Raw genomic sequence first — 15,892 nt, 5'->3', positions numbered from 1 at the left:
CCAATACCTTCTTTGAACGCACAGCACATCGAACCTTGAAACAGATGGGATAAAGCAGCAGAAGACCACACTGGGTGCCACTAATGTCAGCTAAGAACAGGAAACTGAGGCTACAATTCGCACAGACTCGCCAAATTTGGGCAATAGAATATTGGAATACGTTGTCTGGTCTGATGAGTCTCGATTTCAGCGACGAAATTCAGATTGTAGCGTCAGAATATGGTGTAAACAACAATGCATGGATCCATCCTGCCTTGTATCAACAGTTCAGGCGTGGTGGATATTATTTTGGCACACTTTGGGCCCCTTAGTACCAATTGAACATCGTTTAACCACTTCCCATCCCACCTATAGTGATATGACGGCCGTAAGGTGGCTCTGCCATCCTGGGTGGCCGTCATATGATGTCCTCAGGTCTCCCGTCCCCTAAGGGGGCACGCGCCGCATCACTCGGGTGCCGATGCGCATGCTTGGCGGCCGCGATGTCCGACAGGTACACGTGATTGGCAGTTACAGAGCCAGGGACGTGGATCTGTGTCTGTAAACAAAAAATTGGAGAAGAATACGTATCGGCCTAAACTAAAACAAAAATATGTTGTTTTTTTTTTTTTTATTGGATATTTATTATCGCAAAAAGTAAAAAATATTGTGTTTTTTTCAAAACTGTCAGTCTTTTTTTGTTTATAGCGCAAAAAATAAAAACCACAGAAATTATCAAATACCACCAAAAGAAAGCTCTATTTGTGGGGAAAAAAAGGATTTCAATTTTGTTTGGGAGCCACATCGCACCGCGCAATTGTCATTTAAAGCGTGACAGTGCTGAAAATTGGCCTTGGTACGAAGGGGGTGAAAATGCCCGGTATTGAAGTGGTTAAACACCACGGTCTACCTGAGTATTGTTGCTAACCATGTCCATCCCGTTATAACTACAGTGTACCCATCTTCTGATGGCTCCTTCCAGCAGGATAATGCACCAAGTCATAAAGCTCAACTCATCTCACCACTGGTTTCTAGAACATGACAATGAGGTCACTGTACTCCAATGGCCTCCACACTCACCAGATCTCATCCAAAAGAGCACCTGTGGGATGTGGTGGAATGGAAGATTTGCATCATGGATGTGCAGCTGTCAAATCTGGAGCAACTGAGTGAGGCCATCATGTCACTATGGACCAAAATCTCTGAGGCCTTGTACACACGACCGAACATGTCCGCTGAAACTGGTCTGCCATTCTCCCAGTATTTCACAGGCTTGTCTAAATGTTGTGCAGAAAATTTTAAACAAGCTTTAACATGCTTAGGAGTCTTGTATGTGGGCATGCATACAGGCCATGGCAGATGAGTGCATTACTTATGGTTTTCTTTTAAACAATTGTACCTGCTAATTCCAGGTCTTTCTGAAGCTCTCAACATGTGTTCCTTGGCTCTTGGACAACTCACCTGATAGTTATTTTCACTCCTCTGTCAGAAATCTTGCAAGGAGCACCTGGTTATGGTGAACTTATGTTCTTTCCACTTCCGGAGTATGGCCCCAACAGTGCTCACTGGGACATTCAGAAGTTTATAAATCCTTCTGTACCCAATGCCATCGATATGTTTTGCAACAATAAGGTTGTAAAGGTCTTAAGAGAGTTCTTTGCTTTTACCCATCATGGGGTGTTTGTAATGAGACACCTTTTTATAGGCCATCGGTTGAAACTAAACCAGCTGATATTAATTTGCACTGACAAGGGGAAGAATTGCTTTCTAATTACTGATAGATTTCAGCTGGTGTCTTGGCTTTTCATGCCTTTTTGCACCTCCTTTTCTTCATGTGTCCAATACTTTTTCCCTGTGTCATTCCATTTTAGTACACATAACTTCATTTCTGAACTTGTTTGTTTTGGTTTCTTTGTATGTATGGATTGCATGGGTTGATACTGATATGTGGTGAAAACTTCATGTCAATATTTACCTGGTGACGTGTTCAATACTTATTTTACTCGCTGTATATGCATAGGTCTATACATAGGCATTTGGATAAGAGATTTATGGTGCCTTCTCAATCTATCCCCTCCAGGGTCCCTGTGTCAGATGCTTGATAACACATAGTTTTGTATCTTGTTGGTTTAAATTGATTGTGGCTGATTTGAAAATGTTAGCCGATAAGACATAGGTAAATAGAACTTATCAATGTGGAATGTATGATGATGACCTTGACATTTGGTGATAATTTTATATCTGCATGAATCTAGATACATCACTCTACTCATTTTCTTCTGAAGAAGTGCACTTTGTTTTATGAGAAGCATTGAAATGGACTTCACAAAACAGTTGTTAACCGCTTAACCACTTAAGCCCCGGACCAATATGCTGGCTAAAGACCCAAGGGTTTTTTACAGTTCGGGACTGCGTCGCTTTAACAGACAATTGCGCGGTCGTGCGACGTGGCTCCCAAACAAAATTGGCGTCCTTTTTTTCCCACAAATAGAGCTTTCTTTTGGTGGTATTTGATCACCTCTGCGGTTTTTATTTTTTGCGCTATAAACAAAAATAGAGCGACAATTTTAAAAAAAATTCAATATTTTTTACTTTTTGCTGTAATAAATATCCCCCAAAAACATATATAAAACATTTTTTTTCCTCAGTTTAGGCCAATACGTATTCTTCTACCTATTTTTGGTAAAAAAAATCGCAATAATCGTTTATCGGTTGGTTTGCGCAAAATTTATAGCGTTTACAAAATAGGGGATAGTTTTTTTGCATTTTTATTTTTTTTATTTTTTTTACAAGTAATGGCGGTGATCAGCGATTTTTTTCGTGACTGCGACATTATGGCGGACACTTCGGACAATTTTGACACATTTTTGGGACCATTGTCATTTTCACAGCAAAAAATGCATTTAAATTGCATTCTTTATTGTGAAAATGACAGTTGCAGTTTGGGAGTTAAACACAGGGGCGCTGTAACATTTAGGGATCACCTAGTGTGTGTTTACTAGTGTAGGGGGGTGTGGCTGTAGGAATGACATCATCGATCGGGTCTTCCCTATAAAGGGGATCACCCGATCGATGCGCCGCCACAGTGAAGCACGGGGAAGCCGTGTTTACACACGGCTCTCCCCGTTCTTTAGCTCCGGGGAGCGATCGCGACGAAGCGGCTAAAAACAAATAGCCGCGCCGTCGTCCCGGATCGCTCCCCGAGCGGACCCGACCTCCGCATGTACCGGGGGGGGTCCCGATCGGACCCCCCACCCACGTCTAGCAGAGGACGTACAGGTAGGGTTGCCACCTCATCCCTTTAAAAAGGAACAGATCTGAATTACACAGATTCTGAGGCTAATTTAATGCAGATAAGGCACCAAGTGAGTTTAATTACCACCTTAATCAGCCACAGAACCTGTGTAATTCAGATGTGTTCCTTTTTAAAGGGATGAGGTGGCAACCCTACGTACAGGTACGTGGATGTGCCTGTCCGTGCCATTCTGCTGACGTAAATGTACATGAGGAGGTCGGGAACTGGTTAAGGACCCCTTCACGCCGATATACGTCGGCAGAAGGGCACGGCTGGGCACAGGCACGTACATGTACGTCACCTTTAAGAGCCCAGCCTCACACCTGAGGCGTGCTCGCGACCTGGTCCTGTGCTCCGTGACCGTGCCCGCGGGACCCGTGGACCCGATCGCTGCCGGTGTCCCGCGATCGGGTCACTGAGCTGAAGAACGGGGAGAGCTAAGTGTAAACAAACCAAAAATATGTAGAAGAATACGAATCGGCCTAAACTGAGGGAAAACATTTTTTTTTATATATTTTTGGGGGATATTTATTATAGCAAAAAGTAAAAAATATTGAATTTATTTTAAAATTGTCTCTCTATTTTTGTTTATAGCGCAAAAAATAAAAACCGCAGAGGTGATCAAATACCACCAAAAGGAAGCTCTATTTGTGGGGTAAAAAGGACGTCAATTTTGTATGGGAGCCACGTCACACGACCGCGCAATTGTCAGTTAAAGCGACGCAGTGCCGAATCGCAAAAAGGAGCCTGGTCCTTTAGCTACAAAATGGTCCGGGCCTGAAGTGGTTAAACATCTATGCATAAGTTATAAATGAATGTGTTTAATATTAGATGCAATGTCTGACGATGTAGAGAATAATGCAATTAGCTCCTGAATGATCACCCAATATTCTTTCTGTTTTCAAACAATTGTCTGTTATGCATATACTGTATATATTAATAAATTGATATTTTTTTTGTTTACCAACATTTTTATTAAAGTATATGAACATATACATAAAAAAAAAGAAGTACATAAAGATCTGCAAATACAGCCATGAGACAGGATATAAGTAATCAAGAGTACATTTGTCTATGTAGCTTTAAAGTAGGGTTGTCCAGATACCGATACCAGTATCGGTATCGGGACCGATACCGAGTATTTGCGCTAGTACTCGTACTCGCGCAAATACTCCCGATACCAAAATAGAATACTTTTTTTTTTTTGTGACATCGAACACAAATTGGATGGCACCATTGGATGGCACTGGCATTGATTGAATTGCACTCATAAATGGATGGCACTGATAGGTGGCACTGGCATTGATTGGGTGGCACTTATGAGATGCACTAATAAGCTGCCTCCCTGCACTGATGCACTAATGGGCACTGATCTGCACTGATAGGTGGCACTGGCTAGCTGCACTTTTGGGCACTGGCACCGATGAGCTGCACTGACAGTGATCACTACTTCAATGATATGTAGTTTTCCAGTACTGTATGCTAAAAAACAGCCCCACACCATGATGTACCAGTTCTTCATAATTCTAAAGAAAATATCTTTGGTCTGTATTGTGGTTTGAAAACGGTCACATGACATTAAAAAAAAGTATCGGTATTCGGTATCGGCGACTACTTGAAAAAAAGTATCGGTACTTGTACTCAGTCCTAAAAAAGTGGTATCGGGACAACCCTACTTTAAAGGGAACATAAAAAAACAAAGGAGATATACTGTAATTGGACAAAAGAGAAATTACTAACTAACAAAACATAAAAAATAAAAACCACAGTGCATCAGAAGAATAGAGGTCTTGACATTTTGCATATTATTTCCTGATGAAGAGTTATCTTACAAAAATTGTTCAAATATATCGACCAAGTTCAGATGGAAAAAACTTACAACTACATTATGGGACTGATTTACTATAAACAATGCACTGCGCCGGTTCATGGCTCAATTGGTGCGCCGGATAAATCATTAACCACTTAACGCCCGCCGCACGACTATTTACGTCCGCAAAATGGCACGGACAGGCAGAAGGGCGTATATATACGTCCTTGCCTTCTAGCGGGTGGGGGGTCCGATCGGGACCCCCCCCCCCGCTGCGTGCGGCGGGCGGATTCCCGCGGGGAGCGACCACCCGGGACGACGGTGCGGCTATTCGTTTATAGCCGCTCCGTCGCGATCGCTCCCCGGGGCTGAAGAACGGAGAGAGCCGTTTGTAAACACGGCTTCCCCGTGCTTCACTGTGGCGGCGTATCGATCGAGTGATCCCTTTTATAGGGAGACTCGATCGATGACGTCAGTCCTACAGCCACACCCCCCTACAGTTGTAAACACACACTAGGTGAACCCTAACTCCTACAGCGCCCCCTGTGGTTAACTCCCAAACTGCAACTGTCATTTTCACAATAAACAATGCAATTTAAATGCATTTTTTGCTGTGAAAATGACAATGGTCCCAAAAATGTGTCAAAATGGTCCGAAATGAAATGTCCGCCATAATGTCGCAGTCACGAAAAAAATCGCTGATCGCCGCCAATAGTAGTAAAAAAAAAAAATAATAAAAATGCAAAAAAACTATCCCCTATTTTGTAAACGCTATAAATTTTGCGCAAACCAATCGATAAACACTTATTGCGATTTTTTTTTACCAAAAATAGGTAGAAGAATACGTATCGGCCTAAACTGAGGAAAAAAAAGGTTTTTATATATGTTTTTGGGGGATATTTATTATAGCAAAAAGTAAAAAATATTGCATTTTTTTCAAAATTGTCGCTCTATTTTTGTTTATAGAGCAAAAAATAAAAACCGCAGAGGTGATCAAATACCACCAAAAGAAAGCTCTATTTGTGGGGAAAAAAGGACGTCAATTTTGTTTGACGTCCGCGCAATTGTCTGTTAAAGCGACGCAGTGCCGAATTGTAAAAACGCCTTTGGGCATTTAGCAGCATATTGGTCCGGGGCTTAAGTGGTTAATTGAGCATGTGAACCGGCGCAGCCGTGGGCGCAATGCAATAATAAATATGTAAAGCCACCAAACTCCCTTTAGAAGTCTATGGGAGAAATCAAATGTGTTCATTTTAAAGGTTAATATGCAAGTTTTTGTCATAAAAAGTGTTTGGGGACCTGAGTCTTGCCCCAGGGGACATGTATCAATGCCATTTTTTTTTTAAACGGACGTTTTTTGGGAGCAGTGAATTTAATAATGCTTAAAGTGAAACAATAAAAGTGAAATATTCCTTTTAATTTCGTACCTGGGGCGGTATAAAGTATGCCTGTAAATTAGCACATGTTTCCCATGGTTAGAACTGTCCCTGCACAAAATGACATTCTGAAGGAAAAAAAGTCATTTAAAAATCACTCGTGGCTATAAATGAATTGTTGGCTCCCGGCAATTCAGAGAAAATTCATTCATAAAAATAAAAGCGTGGGGGTCCCTCCAAATTCAATTACCAGGCCCTTCAGGTCTGGTATGGATATTAAGAGGAACCCTGCCGTCAAATTAAAAAAAAATGACGTGGGGTTCCCCCCCCCAAATATCCATACCAGGCCTTTCAGGCCACATGCCCTCAACATGGGGAGGATGCTTTGGGATCCCCCCAAAGCACCTTGTCCCCATGTTTATGGGGTCAAGGGCCTTATCCCCACAACCTTGGCCGGTGGTTGTGGGGGTCTGCGGGCGGGGGGCTTATCGGAATCTGGAAGACCCCTTTAACAAAGGGGACCCCTAGATCCCGCCCCCCCCCTGTGTGAAATGGTAATGTGCTAAAACTTACATATTATACTTGTGTCCTTCTGCAGATCTTACCCCACTATGCATCCGCACCTGAAGATTGGCTATAATGCCATGAAAGGCGTCTCGGGCTTACACAGATGCTACATGTTTCAGTTTTAGGACCTACCTTGGGTTTAATGATTCTGTGGGCCAGATTCATGCAGAGCGGCGCATATATAGACCGGCGTAGCGCATCTCTGTTACGTAACGCCGGCTCAATTTCGTGACGCAAGTACAGTATCCACAGAGTATTTGCGCCCAAATTTGCGCCAGCGTAACGTAAATTCTGAGGCGTAAGGCGGGGTAATTGAAAGTGGGAATGAAGTGGGCGTGCTCCATTGAAATGAGCCGTGACCCCATGCAAATGAAGGGTCGGCCGGACTGCGCATGCGCGCATGATTCTGCACCTCACTGCGCATGCTCAGAACTCTGCCCGGCGCAATCAGTGAGATAGGAACTAGGCCCGGCGTACTTAGTGAGATACGCCCTGTGTATAAATAGGCCCAGACAAACGCCCTTCCATTGCAAAAGTACATCCATGTGTTTCCCTTCCTGAAGCAAGGTGCTTTTGCTCTGTTGTCTGTGGCTGTGTGTTGGTTTGTGTAGAAGTGTTAGAGGAAAGTTTCATTGGAGAGTGTTATAGGAGATTGTATTAGCTGTCTGTTTTTTCTGTGTGTTTTTGTGTCTGTTTTTGCTGTGTGTTTTTTGGTGTCTGTATTAACTGTCTGTTTGTGCTGTCCGATTTTGGTGTCTGGTTTTTGCTGTCTGTTTTTGTGTCTGTGTATGCTGTCTGTTTTTTGTGTCTGTTTGTGCTGAGTGTTTGGTGATGATATGGCACCAAAGAAGAGGAAGCTAAACTTCTCTGTCCGTGAGAAGGAGATCCTTGCCAGGGCCATTACCTTACATGGGCGATTTTTGCATGGCCCTGAGAGCCGGGACATCACCCCGGCCAGGAAGAAGCAGATCCTGCAGGACATTGTTGATGACATCAATGTTTTGGGGGGGGAGACGAGGACCGTCAGTGGGATCTCCAAAAAGATCAACGATCTGAGGCGTGTGGTCCGTGAGAAGCTGGCCAAGCTTACAACACATTCCAGGGGCACTGGAGGGGGACCACCTTGTACCATCAGGCTGACTGATGAGGAGCATGCAGTGGCCCGGTGCTTCAACAGGCAGCAAGTGGTGGGCCTGCCTGGCTTTGACTCCGATGAGGTCGTGAGGACAGGTACGTTTTTTTTTCTTTCTATCTGGCGAGTAGCATGTGTGGGGGGGGAAGGGAATATGTGACAAGTGTGTGGATCCTCCAACCTGTGTATGTTTTGTGTCATCCACAGATGGCCAGGAGGGTGCTGGGCCATCTGGCCAGTCTGCACCATCCCCCGGACATCAGGCTGCTGAAGACCCCCAGGAAAGCCAGGAGTCCTCAGGGGAGGGGAGTGGCCACAACTCACCGATGGATGCCTAACCGATCAGTTCAAAACCCACGCATGCTCAGAATCAAGTCGACGCATGCTTGGAAGCATTGAACTTCATTTTTCTCGGCACGTCGTTGTGTTTTACGTCACCGCGTTGGAGTCGATCGGTTTTTAAACTGGTGGTGTGTAGGCACATCAGACCATCAGTCAGCTTCATCGGTTAACCGATGAGAACGGTCCTTCGGACCGTTCTCATCGGATGGACCGACCGTGTGTACAGGGCCTTAGTCTTGCAGTCCAGGAAAAAAAAAAGATGATTGTTGCTATATATTTCAGCACTTACTTTGGATGTGTCTCTTTGAAAGGAAGGGAGGTTTCACCTTTTACTGGGAGAAGGTGAAGCTTCCGTTCCAACCTCAGTGACTGGCATGCTTAATAATATTTGTACATGCTTTTCTCTTCCAATTTTTGTTTTGCAGGAGGTTGACCAACTATCAAAAACTGTCGGAGAATGGGGCAAAATAGATAGGAGTGTGAATATTTACCATGTATCACTGTACATAATTGCACACATTGATGTTTTAAAATGTTTGCAACTTTCTATTTTCTTTTTCTACTATCCTTTTATATTGTAATGCAAATTCAGGTCAGGTATTCAGGAGTGAATACCTTTTGTTGGGACACTGAGGACAGTGTCTATTCAGGTGGGAGGAGTGTGTAGCCCCTGGTTACTTTAAAGTACCGGTGCTGATTAAATTTAGAGGGAGATCAGAGTATAGTTAAACTCTGATCTGGTTAAGATGTTTAAATTGGGTCCCTGTCTCAGCTTGCCTGTGCTGTGGGCTCATTCTGTTGTGCTGGGGTGTTCTTCCCACCCCAGTGCAGTAGATGGCAGCAGTGGAGTCAAGGTTTGGTTGCTCTTTCCCAGCAGCCAATAAGGAGGGTTGAGCCTCGCTGTGCATGCTGGGAGAGGGTATTTATGGGGCAGACGCCATTGGTTCTGGGTCTTCTTTGTCCAGTGTGGCGCCCACCTTTAGGGTGACCGCATCACGGCGCCCCATCGTTATGGCCCACTTGGCCAGGGTGTGCGTGCCACGCGTGTTCCTGGTTCCGGGACCATGTTGGTCTGGAGCATTTAAGCAGTGACAGGGACCCAGTGATCGACTGGGTTCCCACCACTGAGGATCCCAAGCGGTATAGCTGTTCGGTGGGGAGTCCGTCTGGGGAGCGCCAATAAGAGGCTGGCGGTCCAAAAGGATTTAGACCAAACCACAGGGGATCAAGTTAGCCGGACACTGAAGGATTGATCACCTGTCAGTCGGTACCTGGGCGACGTTAAGAAGGAGATCCAGGCGTAATTCACCTAAGGAGGAGTGCCTCCATAACTGCATTTAGAGAGGGCCTGTGGCAGAGGTGTCTCCCTGACGTTCATTCTGGGGAGGGCCTGTGGCAGAGACTTTTCCTCGGTGGTTCGAGCGGTGCTCTGGCTGCCAAGTCAGTGAGAGAGGCCTGTCCAGGTGCGCTGTTCCCACCCAGGCAGGGGTGGCGCAGAGAGGTGTTGCACTTGGGAGCAGGACTGTTTCCCTATTTCTACGCCTGAATTTGCTGTTCTCCTTTCTTCCTTCAACTCACCACAAGTTTATTTGTTTTTACCCGGCTGGGTAATAAAGAGCACAGCAAAAGACACTTGTTGCGGACATTCCTTTACTACTGCTATATGCACCATTCACCCCTAGGAATTCGGAAGAGCCACGAGATAAATGTGCCACCCAAAACAAACCAGCAGCTCCTCTGGGGGTAGTGCTACACAAGTTTGCCTATACCGTGTGTGAGAAATAACTTGTAAATATGACAATTTTGTGAAGAAAATGTGTGAAAAAAATTCACTATGCCACTTACTAAATACCTCAGACTGCCTTCTTTCCAAAAAGGAGTCATTTGGGGAGTATCTGTACTGTCCTGACATTTTAGGGCCTCAAGTAATAAGATGGGCCATGAGTTAATCAGGATTGATCAATTTTCAATAATGTGTAGCATAGCTTGTAGACTCTTTGGCCCGGATTCACAAAGCACTTATGCCGACGTAGAACAAGATACACCGACGTAAGTGCAAATGTGCGCCGTCGTATCTGTGCGCCGGACCCACAAACCAAGATGCGCCTAAAAATAGGCTTCATCCCGCCAACGTAACTTGCCTACGCCAGCGTAGCGTGGGCGCACATTTAGGCTGGACGCATGTGGCGCTCCCATTGATTTGCGGTTTATATATGCAAATGAGGGAAATACGCCGATTCACAAACGTACGTGCGCCCGACGCAGGCTACACGATGTGCGCGTAAGTTGTACTTCCGGCGTAAAGTTAAGCCCCATAAAGGAGGTGTAACCCAGTAGCAGACATGCAAAGGTCTGCACCAGGGAACTCAAGCCGGCGTATTTTACGTTGTTTACGTTGGACAGGTGTCTGGCTGGGCGTAGGTTACGTTCACGCCGTAGGCAGTGATCCGGCGTAGTTTAGGCAGTTGTTTCGACGTGGTTGTGAGCATGCGCAGAGGGATGCGTCCACGTCCCGGCGCATGCGCAGTTCGTGATACGTATCTGTCTGGCTCTCGGTCCATCATTTGCATGGGGTCACGCCTCATTTGCATGGCTCACGCCCACTTCCACCTACACCGGCGTATGCCTTCGAAACCCAGCGCAGTTTTTGGAGCACTGGAATTTGTGAATTTTTTTTTTTTTTTTTTACGGCCTGCGCGCGCAGTCAGCGGCGCGGGCGCGCGTGCTCGCCGCATCGCTGAGATGCCGATGCGAGTGCCTGGCGGCCGTGATGTCCGCCAAGCACTCGAGATCGGCGGCTACAGGGACAAGACGTGGAGCTCTGTGTGTAAACACAGAGATCCATGTCCTGTCAGGGTAGAGAGGAGACCGATCTGTGTCCCTTGTACATTGGGACACAGATCAGTCACCTCCCCCAGTCACCCCCCTCCACACACAGTTAGAACACAATTTAGGGTACACATTTAACCCCTTCCTCACCCCCTAGTGTTAACCCCTTCAATGCCAGTCACATTTATACAGTAATTAGTGCATTTGTATAGCACTGATTGCTGTATAAATGTGAATGGCGCCAAAAATGTGTCAAAAGTGTCCGATGTCTCCGCCATTATGTCGCAGTCACGAAAAAAATGCTGATCGCCGCCATTAGTAGTAAAAAAAATTAATAAAAAATAATAATAATTCTGTCCCCTATTTTGTAAGCGCAATAACTTTTGCGCAAACCAGACGCTTCTTGCGATTTTTTTTTTTTTTTTTTTTTTACCAAAAATATGTAGAAGAATACGTATCGCCTAGACTGAGAAAAAAAATGTTTTTTTTTAAAAAATGGGCTATTTATTACAGCAACAAGTAAAAAATATTGTTTTTTTTTCAAAATTGTCGCTCTATTTTTGTTTATAGCGCAAAAAATAAAAACCGCGATCAAATACCACCAAAAGAAAGCTCTATTTGTGGGGAAAAAAGGACGTCAATTTTGTTTGGTAACCACGTTGCACGACCGCGGAATTGTCAGTTAAAGTGACGCAGTGCCACAAGCTGAAATTTCACCTGGTCAGGAAGGGGTATATGTGCCCAGTAAGGAAGTGGTTAAAACAGAAAGTAGAACATTTTTTTTTTTTTTTTAATTGTTGCTGTTTTTACACTTATATCGCAAAAAATGTAAAACTCAGTGGTGAATAAATACCACCAAAAGAAAGCTCTATTGGTGTGAACAAAATGATTAAAAAAATAATTTGGTATAGTGTAGCATGACTGAGTAATTGTCATTCAAAGTGTGACAGCGCCCAAAGCTGAAAATTGGTCTGAGAAGGAAGGGGATGAAAGTGCCCAGTATTGAGGTGGTTAAATAGGCAAGGGGCGGGGCCAACCGGTGACATCACATGGTGTCTCTGCCCCCTTGTGATGTCACTGACTCAGCCTGCAACATTGTATATAGCAACCAGCTATATGCTGTGCTTTTAAACGGGGGAAAAAACAAAAAAACGCAACACTTGTATTTCTGGTGCGACTTCATTAAAGTCTATTACAGGCAAAACGCATTCTGCTGGGGGGAAAAAGTCCCTGACCCTTTCCAAAAATGCACCGGCTAAGAAAACGCACAGATGTGATAGGAAACCATGTTAAATGGACTGTAGTGCGTTTCTGCAAAACAGAAAATGCACAGAAAAGCGCTTAGTTGTGAACCTAGGGTTAGGGAGAATAAAGAATAATCTGGGGGGTGGGAGGTGGGGAAGGGGGGAATAGGGTAAAATGAAAGGGGGAGTAAAAGAAAGAGGGAGGGGGAATAGATAATGGTAGAAAGGGAGAGGAGTGATTATGGTGGGGTCATAGGTGTGCGCAGCCTATTGCATTAGGGTGTGCACCCCAAAGCTCAAACATATTTGCATGTGTATATACAGTATACTGATGGTGTCAGCAGAGCGATGGACGGTGTCAGTAGGGCAGTGGACAGTGTTGGTAGTTTTTTTTTTTTTTATTATATATTTATTTTAGGAGCCCCATTAGGGTGCTTTGGTGAAATATCAGGGGTCTATTTCTGTGCGTTACTGCACACTTAACGCAGTATATTTCTGTGCGTTACTGCACACTTAACGCAGTATATTTCTGTGCATTACTGCATGTTTAATGCAGTATATTCCAGTGTGTTGCTGCACATTTAATGCAGCATATTTCTGTGCATTAGTGCACGTTTAACGTTGTATATTTCAGTGTGTTATGTGCCGTTTAATGCTGTATTTTCCTGTGCGTTAGTGCGCGTTTAACACAGTATATTTCAATGCAATCTGCACCACACAGGGTGATAAGGGTGTGCCCAGGCACACCTGGCACACCCTGTGCGCACGCCTATGGGTGGGGTAAGGGATTGTGCACCCATAGAATGATCTTTGAAAGCATGAAATAAGAAATCAAATACCTTTATTGTAAAAAAGAACTTTTCCACCAAATATAAGAGGTATAAACTGTAGACCAGATACCAATTCTCTGAACGAATTGGTCAGATAAACAATGTCATATACAAGTGAGCACAGAAAAGAGATTAATAAAAGAACTTTGCAACCATTAGTGATTGTGTCTATTGATATATAAAGAAATCTGTAGTATTACATGACCTGTAGCACACTGCAAGAAGCCAAGGTCCTTATTACGATTCAGACATTGGTGCAATAACAAGTCTAAAGCCTCACACACGCTCGGTTTTCTCGGCAAGAACCAGCAAGAAAACTGCTGGCAGAGCTTTCTTGCCGAGTAAACCAAACGTGTGTACGAAGCTTTCAGGTTTCTCGTCTGGAAATCTGGCCAGAATCTTGCCGAGAAAAATAGAGATCCTGCTCTCTATTTTCTCATCGAGATTCTAGTCGGCCTGTTTCCCGACGAGAAACCCGAGAGTGTGTATACTTACCTGTCGCTGTGGAAACACACGCATGCTCGAAATTACTTTGACGCATGCGCGGTAGCTTCCACGGCATAGGTAGGGTGAAGCAAGATGTTGGCGACGGCATCGAATGTGTTGAGCGCATGCTCGTCGTACGCGATGACGTCACCGCGTTCTTGCCTTTCAAAAGAACCGCAGTTCTTTTGAAAGGACTGTGTGTGCACTCGGACGGCAAGGGGGGGCGTGGCTGTGCGTGTGATGTCACTGATCGTCGTTCTCTAACAAAGGGAACAGACGATCAGCGACAGCCACACTAGAAAGCACGGGGAGAGGTTTGTTTACACTTACCTCTCCCCTTTCTTCCTCTCTGTGACCCAATCGCGGGACACCGGTGGAGATCGGGTCTGCGGGTCCTGCGGGCACGGTAACGGAGGACAGGACCAGGTCGCCGGCGCGCTTGCGACCCACGGCTGGGCTTCTTAAAGGGGACGTACCTGTACGTCCATATGCCCAGCCGTGCCATTCTGCCGACGTAAATAGTCGTGCGGCGGTCTTTAAACACTTCCATACCAGGCACTTACGCACCTTCCCGCCCAAGCCAATTTTCAGCTTTCAGCACTGTCGCACTTTGAATGGAAATTGCGCGGTCATGCGACACTGTACCCAAACAAAATTGGCGTCCTTTTTTCCCCACAAATAGAGCTTTCTTTTGGTGGTATTTGATCACCTCTGCGATTTTTTTTTTTTGCGCAACAACTAAAAAAAGACTGAAAATTTTTTAAAAAAAATATGTTTTTATTTTTTTCTGTTAATTTTTTTGTAAATAAGTTTTTCTCTTTCAATTACGGGCACTGATATGGTGGCACTGATGGGCACCGATGAGATGGCACTGATGGACATCGATGAGGTAGTACTAACGGGCACAGATGAGGTGGCACTGATGGGCACACATAGGCGGCACTGATGGGCACACATAGGCGGCACTGATGGGCACTCATGGGCGGCACTGGGCACTCATAGGCGGCACTTATGGGTGGCACTGATGGATACTTATGGGTGGCACAGATGGGCACTGATAGGTGGGCACTGGGCATGGATGGGCACTGTGGGGTGGCACTGATGGACACTGTGGGGTTGCACTGATGGACAATGGGGTGGCACTGATGGACACTGTGGGGCAGCACTGATTTTCCCAGGTTGCCAGTCAGTGCCCATTTGTGGGCACTGATTGACATCTTTTTTTATTTTTTTGATGGTCCAGGGTGGGCATCCCTGGTGGTCCAGTGTGGGGATCTGAGGGGGGGCTGCGCTGATAAACAATCAGCGCGAACCCCCCCTGTCAGGAGAGCCGCCGATCGGCTCTCCTCTACTCGCGTCTGTCAGACGCGAGTGAGGAAGAGCCATCAACGGCTCTTCCTGTTTACATCGTGATCAGCCGTCATTGGACACGGCTGATCACGTGGAAAAGAGTCTCCGCCGGAGGCTCTCTACCGAGATCAGAGATGCAGGGTGTCAGACTGACACCCCGCATCACCGATCGCCGCGCTGCTCGCCCCCACGGGCGCGCGGCATGAAATCATGCAGGACGTTCTGGAACGTCCTGTCAGGATTTCAGAACCACTTCCCGGACGTAAATCGGCTATAGGCCGGGCGGGAAGTGGTTAAGGGGTTAAATAACAAACATGTCATATTTACCTCCACTGTGCAGCTCATTTTGCAAAGAGTGGCCCCCGAATGCCGTTTTCTGGGGTCCCTCTGCGGCTCCTGACCTCTTCAGATAACCACCTCTGGGAAGCACTCTCCCAAGGCTCCCGAGTTCTGCATTCGGTGTCCATAGCCGCCAAGTGCAGGACTCTGAAGTCATCAGATTGATTGATTGGTGAACTGCAGCAAATTTTTACTTGCAGTGTTATAGAAAGTTTTTCTTTAACAAAGCAGTAAAAGTTTTTGTTATTGAACACACAGGTCACATATTCACTCTCTCCGACATGCACTAAACAGAAATTGTTAATTATTCTTC

General features: G+C 45.4%; 1 protein-coding gene across 1 annotated transcript in view; it reads right to left on the bottom strand.

Annotated features, from left to right (window-relative positions):
* Positions 1 to 1,636, bottom strand: part of LOC120910460 — a 38,764-nt gene extending 37,128 nt beyond the window's left edge. Inside the window, exon 1 of the mRNA XM_040322218.1 lies at positions 1,441 to 1,636. The gene's annotated coding sequence lies outside the window, so the exon portion shown is untranslated. The remainder of the gene's footprint in view (positions 1 to 1,440) is intronic.
* Positions 1,637 to 15,892: the final 14,256 nt, after the last annotated feature.

The sequence above is a fragment of the Rana temporaria genome, chromosome 8, assembly GCF_905171775.1.
Source record: "Rana temporaria chromosome 8, aRanTem1.1, whole genome shotgun sequence".
NCBI lineage: Eukaryota > Metazoa > Chordata > Amphibia > Anura > Ranidae > Rana > Rana temporaria.
Note: the sequence above shows the minus strand (reverse complement) of the source record. Positions and strands in the feature narration are given on the sequence as shown.